Source organism: Eleutherodactylus coqui, chromosome 5 (genome assembly GCF_035609145.1).
Source record: "Eleutherodactylus coqui strain aEleCoq1 chromosome 5, aEleCoq1.hap1, whole genome shotgun sequence".
Lineage (NCBI taxonomy): Eukaryota > Metazoa > Chordata > Amphibia > Anura > Eleutherodactylidae > Eleutherodactylus > Eleutherodactylus coqui.
In genome coordinates this window covers 52,511,396-52,517,688 of record NC_089841.1, presented here as the reverse complement: position 1 = coordinate 52,517,688, position 6,293 = coordinate 52,511,396, and the positions used below count along the sequence as shown (strand labels likewise).

Here is a 6,293-nt window from a genome sequence, read left to right as displayed (position 1 = left end):
GGCTGCAACCGCTTCAAACTTTAACTTGTGTGGGTCTCTGGGAGTTGTAGTCTTAGTGGACGCCAAGTGTCTTTTCAGAACACTAATATAAACTACAACTTCCAGGAGACCCACACAATTGAAAGTTCCAGCCAATCAGCAGCATTATGAAATACAGCGGGTTAGGCTGTTCTTTAGGTTATCCAGTGTGATTGATCTGTAGCGGAGTCATGGAGTTAAAAAAATCATACATCATTATATGATAGAGCGACATAAGCAGTGCACTCTTGAAGCATGCTTTATAAAAATGGCAGAGAAGAAGAAATGCCGTCAATATTCAAATGAATACTTGAAATAAGGATTCATCCCTTCTCCTACAAACAGACAGCTTCCCTTGTGCTCGTTTGTGAAAAGGCATTTTCGAATGAAGGTATGAAGCCTTCGAGACTGAGTGATCACCTTGCAAAAATGCATTCAGACAAAGTGGGTAAGCCTATTTCATTTTTCCAAGGTTTAAAGTCAAAGTTTGAGAACCGCAGCACTGTAGGCAAGATATTTGGAAAATCTGCTCTCACTGCTGGCAAAGGTCTCCTTGCTTCCTATAAAGTGTCTTTATTATTAGCGCAATGTGGCAAATCACATACTATTGGGGAAACACTTGTGTTACCCGCAGTTAAAGAGATTGTGTCATGGTGAAATCAATTCCTTTGATTAAGGACATGGTTTCAAGAAGAATTGACGAGATGGCTGCTGATGTGGAAGAAACGCTTTTGAACGTGTTAAAGAACACAGAATTTGTAATGCAAATTGACGAGTCAACGGTTAGAGTCAATGAAGCATTGCTGCTAGCTTACGTTCAGTTCATTAATTGGAATGAAGAGGTATTGGAGGAACTGTTGTTTTCCAGAAATTTAACCACCGACACGAAAGGCTCCTCTATATACAACATAGTGGAAAAATTTTTACAAGAAAAAAAACAAATGTACTTGCTTGTGCAACCGACAGAACTGCATCCATGATTGGTCAATATCGCGGATTTATAGCCCATTCAAAATCTGCTATACCTGGCATAATGGCATTCCACTGTGTGATCAATCGGCAGCACCTTGTTGCTAAACATTTATGTGAGAGATTGCATGATTCTCTGTGCTATGTATTTAATGCTGTTAACAAGATAAAAGTGCACTCTTTGACTGTCTTTTCCACAAGCTCTGTCAAGACCATGATGAAAAATTTGAATGTCTACTCCTACACACTGAAGTGAGGTGGCTGTCAAGAGGAAAGTGCTTATGAGGCTTCTATGAACGTTTTGACACAGTAGTCGAGTTTCTTTGGCCGATTGACCTAAGCTTTTGTGATGCAATCGAACTACAACAACTTGACGTCGCCTATCTCGCAGACATATTTGCCAAACTCAACGAGGTCAACACAAAACTACCAGGAAACAAAATGAATTTCATGAAGGCTAAAGGTATAATCTCTTCCTTCATTGCCACACTGGACCTTCACACCAATAACCTGGGTCGACATCATCTCTGTCAGTTTCCGAGTCTTTAAGAAATTGCATGCAAAGACGGAGACAAACTTCAAGATGCAGACTTAGGGCGCCCACCCACTGGCGTTTTTTTTTCCCTGCGAAATTCGCAGCATTTTTTTTCTCCTGGGGGTCTATGGGATTTGTAATGTTAAAATCGCGATCGCGCAAAATCGCAATTTACCGCGAATCGCGGTAAATTGCGATTTTGCACGATCGAGATTTTAACATTACAAGTCCCATAGACCCCTGCAGAAAAAAAATGCTGCGAATTTCGCAGGGAAAAAAAAACGCCAGTGGGTGGGCGCCCTTAGACGTTTTTTGCTTACATCTCAGACAAGCCAAAGAAGACATGCAAACTAGGTTTTATGATCTATGTACCCTTGAAATATCAACGTGGGTACTCAATCCATTTTCAGCACTCACAGGAGAATTTCATCCCCGATTACAAGAACAGTTGATCGACTTGAAACACGATAGCGAAGCCCAAGCATTTTTTCAAAAAATGTTACTATGAATGTTTTTGGGTGAAAGTGAAGAATTCCTATTCTGTGCCAAGAAGTTAAGTTGTTTGTGTTAGCTTTTCCATCTACGTACTTAGTAGAGAGGGGCTTCAGCGCGGTTCAGCAGCTCCTGACAAAAGCGAGAAACAAACTTCAGATATGTGTAAGGGGTGACTTAAAACTGCGGTTGACGAAGATAGAACCAGATATCACAAAATTGGCATCCGCTCATCAGGCCCAAGGCAGCCAATAATGACACAGACTGATCGTGGCAAACATTATTATTATGATTATTATTATATGTCAAATTTCATTGTTCTTGCATATTAATTAGTTTACTGACAATTAAGGATTAAGGTGTATCTTGCATTTTTTTAATACGTTGTACGTTTCTATCGAATGATAATTAAAGATAGTGTTATTGCCTGATTCCCCCCCAAAATTACCTTCTGCAATAAAACCTATTTATTATTGTATCCCCAATTAACCTTTTCTTGAATATTTAGCACCTACATTTAAGCAGCTAAAATTTAGCTGACTAAAATGCTTCTTTGGTAATTTTTAGAGACATGTTTTCACAATTAATGCTAATCTGTTAAAACACTAGCAAGCTTTAAAAAAAAAAAGGATTTGGTATTTTAATTTGTAGTTTTAACTTTGTAAAAAAGGTAAACTTTGATTGGGTTTAAACTAATAAGGCTTGGGGGGCGCTGGCCACCATCCCAATACCTAAAGGGGCGCTGAGCTGAAAAAGGTTGAGAACCACTGGTCTAGAGTAATGGCCCATTTACATGCAAAGACAATCTTTCAAACGATTGAAAGATTGTCAGTTTTAGCAATCATTTTGCATGAAGTGTTAATGGACACTAATGTCCATTAACACTTTATTAGCTTCATTTGCATGTAAAAGAGCCTCCCGGAGCTGTTTGCATTGCACAGCATGTGGTCTGAGCTCTGCCCACAGCTCCTTTGCTCTGGCATGGGCTGTCCACAGAATACAATGTAGCCTCTGACTCCCGTGCAGAATGCAGTGTGCGGACCCTGTTATCTCTCTCTGGCTGAACAATGGATTTTAAGCTCACCTTAAAATTATCGTTCAGCCGAAGAGTGAACAATGGCAGCATTTACATGCAACAATTATTGCTCATATGCCATTGAACGAATTTTAAAGTATAATTGTTGCGTGTACATGGGCCTTAATTCTTCTGCTAATTAGTACTATAAAAGGATCTGGTGCAATGGACAATGTCATTATCTGCGTGAACTTTTTTTGGAAGAGGGTACAACTGTACAATTCCTCAAGGTACTCCAGACCTAGAGTGCTGCATAAGATGGAGCTCAAGCCTACAATGTTGGAAATTATTTCTGCTCTAATCCATTGTTAGAGTGTATAGATCAGATAGTTGGAATAACCAGTCTGCATGTGCCATTAGAATGTTCCAGTTTCAGAACATTCCGAGACTCGAGGAACCACATTTTTCCAGTAATCTGAATTCAAAATTTTTAATAAAAATAATTTTCATGAATAAGATAAATCATCCAGATTTTGGAGAACTCCCAAAGGATCCGAAAGATTTAGAAGCCCATTGTTGTCTTAGGAACCTCAATAGTTTGGGTATTTTTAATACATATTAAAAGAAAGAACAGAGGTTATTAAACTATAATATTAATGATATATTTTGTGGAACATTTTCATCTATTTTTTAGAATTCCAACATAAATTTTGAAAAAGGCTTGAGGAATGTGAAAAATATCTTGAAAATAGAACTCCTTAGGCTCACCATACATTTCAGATAGCTGTTGGCCAAATGTGTATTTAGACAACAAGTACAATATGTTTTTTGACCCCTAACTCGACAGACATGCATGCCTGGCTCAGCCAAGTGTACATGTGTTCTGAGTGGGAAGAGGAGAGTAAGCCACTGCTTGAGACTTCTAGGACAGCTACTTATCTCTTTGGGAACAGAAGCGTCAGGCATGTTGAAATCCAACTGTCCAGTCATTCTCTCCTCCAAGATCTGGTCTTCACTGCAGTCTGCCCCTGACTGCTTCCCCTGAAATATTCTCGGTACAGAGACAGCTGACATTATGTGGTTAGAAAAACCATTATGCAGTACCAGAGGTTGTAGACTCAAACGTATTCAAGGAACACGTCAACGTCATTGGTGGCAAATAATTTTGAGTGGTCAAGAAACAGATCAAGGGTCAGGGCAAGCAGAAGATAGAGAAATGCATAGTCAATATATCAGCTGAATTAAAAATGGAGAAAATCAGGAAAGCTGGGAGGTACAGACATGGGTCTAGTACCAAAAGATCACATAGGAAACAACTAGCACCTTTGTACAGAAGAAACTGACTGCTCAGAGTCCTGCTTATGGGATATACAACCGAAGGTCCCTTCCAACTTTACCATTTTATGAAATAGCCCAGATCCTGTCAGGATTGGTTGGGAACTGGTAGGCTGGCTGTATGCGCTAGCCCTTTGAGAGATGGAATAGGCATGAAATCGCACTGTATGGGAACCAGGAAACTGACAGCATATGCTACACACAACACAGGGAACATAGCGCTGGCCACCCCAAATAGTGGGATATGGTAGGGGATGCGGTTGGCCATGCATAGTGGCCATAACAATATGCATGGCCAGCTTTAGACAATATATATTATTAATAGAGATGAGCGAGCACCAAAATGCTCGAGTGCTCGTTACTCGAGTCGAACTTTCAGTGATGCTCGAGAGTTCGTTTCGAGTAACGAACCCCATTGAAGTAAATGGGCGACTCGAGCATTTTTGTATATGACTGGTGCTCCGCTAAGGTTTTATTTGTGAAAATCTTAGCAAATCACCAAAGTCATGTAAAAAACACAGAAATGGATAGGGCAGGCGAGCAGCAACATGCAGGGCTGCATTTCGGGCTCCGAGGTCTCACTCCTAAGCCACAATAGTGGCAAGAGTGAGACACACCCCCCCCCCCCCCCCCCGCACTGTCAGCATAAAGATCGTTCTCCTCTGTCACAGCTGTAACAGCTGTGGCAGAGAGGAACGATGTTAGCCCATTGAATTCAATGGAATGGCAGCTGAGAACTGCCCCTGATTGGTCCCTGCGCTGAGCCAATCAGAGGCAGCACTCACTCACCCATTCATGAATTCATGAATGGGTGAGTGAGAGCTGCCTCTGATTGGTGAGGCTGTGACCAATCAGTGGCAGCTCATTCAACAGGCGGGGATTTTAAATCCCCGGCTGCTGAATACTACTCACAGCAGTTCAGGAGAACTGCCGGCCAGACGCGGCTGAACTCCGGCTGCAGCGGAAAGGTGAGTATACATTTTTTTTTTATTTTTACACATTTTAGGATGATTTTCAGGTAAGGGCTTATATTTTTAAGCCCTTCCCGAAAATTCATCCTGAGATCGCCGGCAGCCCATTACTTTCAATGGAGCCGGCTGTATTGCCGGCTCCATTGAATTCAATGGTCAGTGCTCGTTTAATCGAGACGAGTACCGCGTGGTGCTCGTCTCGAGTAACGAGCATCTCGAGTACCCTAATACTCGAACGAGCATCAAGCTCGGACGAGTACGCTCGCTCATCTCTAATCATTAACAATCAAAGTATCTACTGCGTCAACAAAAGAGGAGATTACTGGTAACTTGTCAATGCATTTGCCAGTAGGTCATGATAACTTTTTTAGAAGGGCAGTCCCAAAGGTTGAATTCTCTAGATTTGTCTTAAAGGAGTTGTACCAGAATTTCAAGTTATTCCCTCTTCATTCATTTCAATGGGGCTGATGGAAATACCTGAATAGGTGCTGCCCCGGTATCTCGGCAGTTCCATTGAAAGTTAATGGAGGACTCTTGTGATTGCGCGACCAGTGCTTCATTAAGTCTCTTCCTCACTGTGGGGGCTGCAGTAACCCCACAGTAAGAAGGATGAGGAACACGGGGCCCAGTTCTCGAGATTAGACCCGAGCCGATCAGAAAATGAATCCCTAATTTACTGATTAGATAATAACTTGCTGCAACCCCTTTAATTGCCATAAAGGCCTGTAGTCAGAATATCTTTTTAATGCTCAAGTCGGCTGTGACTTTATGAGGTTAGTAAATACTGTATATTTGTGGGGCCTATCTTGTGATTTAACTGTACAATCATTCTGTTATTTACTAACTCCTACCGTAATGTTTTGCTTTTATTTCCACCGGATTTGATTTTCAATTCTACAATTATTTAGTGTTATTTTTAGCTTTTTGTATTTTTCCCATAACTGTCCTGAAATTAAAC

The 6,293-nt window shown here is 41.1% G+C and overlaps 1 pseudogene; it reads left to right on the top strand.

Moving 5' to 3' along the window:
- The first annotated feature begins 286 nt into the window (after positions 1–286).
- On the top strand, positions 287–1,243 carry LOC136628757 (zinc finger MYM-type protein 6-like; annotated as a pseudogene).
- The last annotated feature ends 5,050 nt before the right edge of the window (positions 1,244–6,293 follow it).